The following is a 2,404-nucleotide window of genomic DNA, read 5'->3' on the forward strand; positions in this document are numbered from 1 at the left end:
CTAAGGAATCTGACTTTTTGTCTTACTATAAATGGGGAGTCTTTCATTAAAACTCTATTGTGGTGCAGCATTGTGGTACAGAGGTAACTGAGTTCTCAAAGGCTATGGGAAAAAAAAGTGAAAATCCTTCAAGTTGGAAAGGTACTAAGTACAGGTCATGCAATAGACTGGAAGCATCTGTCAACTGAGGAACTGTCAGGCTAAGTTTAAAAAGATAAATCACCAGAAGGTTGATCATCATGTGATGATATTCATGAAGATCAGATGCTGAGATAAAGAGAGGTTGTAAACAGCACTTTTTGAGAGTGTTATATACACTGAAGAAATTACAAATCCTTTAAGTATTAGAGTAGGGTTTCAGGACCCTTTTTTCACAGTAGTTCTGGGGAGGAGATAGTACTACAGTCTTCAATTTACAGATGAGGAAACAGGTTAAACAAAGGTTTGTTATTTATCTATGGTTATATAACTATTAAATGTCAGAGCCTTCAATTGAGAATCTAGTTCTCATCAAATTCCAGTTCCTTTGGATTTGGGGACTTCAAGTCCTTTCCATCATACCATATTGCCAAAAGCTGGGTCAAACCCAACTGGGTTCAAATCATATCTCTGGATAGTCATGAAGACATTTAGAGTAGCCTTGGGGCTTCAGAAAACAGACCACGATTGATCTACAGCCAGTTTATAGCCATTGAGAGGGGTTTTTTTCCAGATGAATATTTCCCCCTTATAGTCTCATTTTATTCAGTCTCTGGTGAGACTTTTCACCCCTAGGGAGAGTGACAGGAAAGGAAGTCAAAGAACCCAGCTGTTTTCCCTCCTGACCCTCTGGATTAACTTTCTCAACAGACCTGGTCCCCAAAGAGACAACTTCTATTTCAGGTTGTAGGGTGCCTAGTGGTGGTGACCCCTATTACTATAGACCAGGAATCCCACCCCTCCTACACCACATCAGCCTCTTTCCTCTAGCTATCATCCAGTAGACACAATTAGCTTTTAGCAAAGGCATTCATTAAGATGGAAAAGCAAAAATGCTAGATATAAAACATTTTTCTAATAAACCTGTGGCACATTTCCACAAATGTACAAAGTGTCTATAAGATGAATGAGCTCAAACAGAGACATATGTGTAGGATTAATGTGTGGCAAAAGCAATTCACAGCTCCTGGTATGACAAGGTCTGACCTTCCATACTTTCTCTTTTTGTGGAATCCCCATACTTGTCCTCTTAGAAGCATTGTCTCTTTGGATGGATTGCTCAGCTGGATTTGCAGGATCTACTCCTCTCCACAGAACAACTCTCTTCTCTGCTGCCATGGGTCACACTACTTGAAGCTGTTGTCTACCCTAGGCATCTGTCTAGAATGAGTGTCTTTTCTCTCTGCACAATGCCTTGAATTTTCTAGAACCACTGAATTCTGGGCAAGGTACTGCAAAGCTACCATGACTGACGGGGAGAGGGAAGAAAAATGCCCTCTCCTCATTTCTTGTAGGGATTTCCTACATAATCAGTCGTGGATTATAATTACTTTCCCCTCACCAAGGTTGTTTTACTGTTTAGAGTCCCCACCCTCCCACCAGGGGTATGGGTAATGTATTTGCTTCCTTAAATTCCATCAGAGAAAGGTCTTTATATCCCAGCCTAAATCACCTGATCCTAGGTGATCTGAAATCACTCACACCTGGATCCTAAAGTGATCAAGGCTCGTTATCTTTATATTTAACACCTACTTAACACTTTGTGATTAGTCCCTGTGACTGTATCAGCTGAGTGGTGGGATGGGCAAGGAGGATAACATCCCTTTTTCTATACACTTAGAGTGTATTGTTCTTGTTCAACACAGGGCCAACTGGTCCTGTATGTAGTCAAAAAGGGAAGCACCCAGTTAACAGAAATCACAGCTGAAAATGACACTTGGTGGATAATGAGTGCTCCTCTACCCTAGAACAGATGAGCAGATGGCCCACCCTAGAACGGATGAGCAGTGTCAATGCTGCTTTGATAAATGTCGCAGAGGAGCTAGAACTGAGCCTGGAACTGCTGCCCCAACCATCCCTTTCTATTTATCTTCTACTTACTGGACTACTTGGACCTTACCAGTTGCTTTTATGTCACATGAAGATTTAGTCGATTATCAAATCATGATCCTCTATAAAGAAGACACTGTAAAAAAATCGGCTTTTATGAGAGAGAAAACTGAAGAACGAAGACTTTATAGAGACTTATTCTGACCTAGGAGAATCTATTCAACATCACATTACTCATAAAAAAAATCCTGGGATGAACTTAAGAGATGCTTGGGACAGATGATTGGATTTCTGAAAGGCAGTTTGGATGAGTATGAGCTAGATGTGGTAGAACTCAGAGAGGGTATAAGCTTCCCAATCCATGCTCCTTTTGGAT

This window comes from Notamacropus eugenii, chromosome 2 (genome assembly GCF_028372415.1).
Source record: "Notamacropus eugenii isolate mMacEug1 chromosome 2, mMacEug1.pri_v2, whole genome shotgun sequence".
Classification (NCBI taxonomy): domain Eukaryota; kingdom Metazoa; phylum Chordata; class Mammalia; order Diprotodontia; family Macropodidae; genus Notamacropus; species Notamacropus eugenii.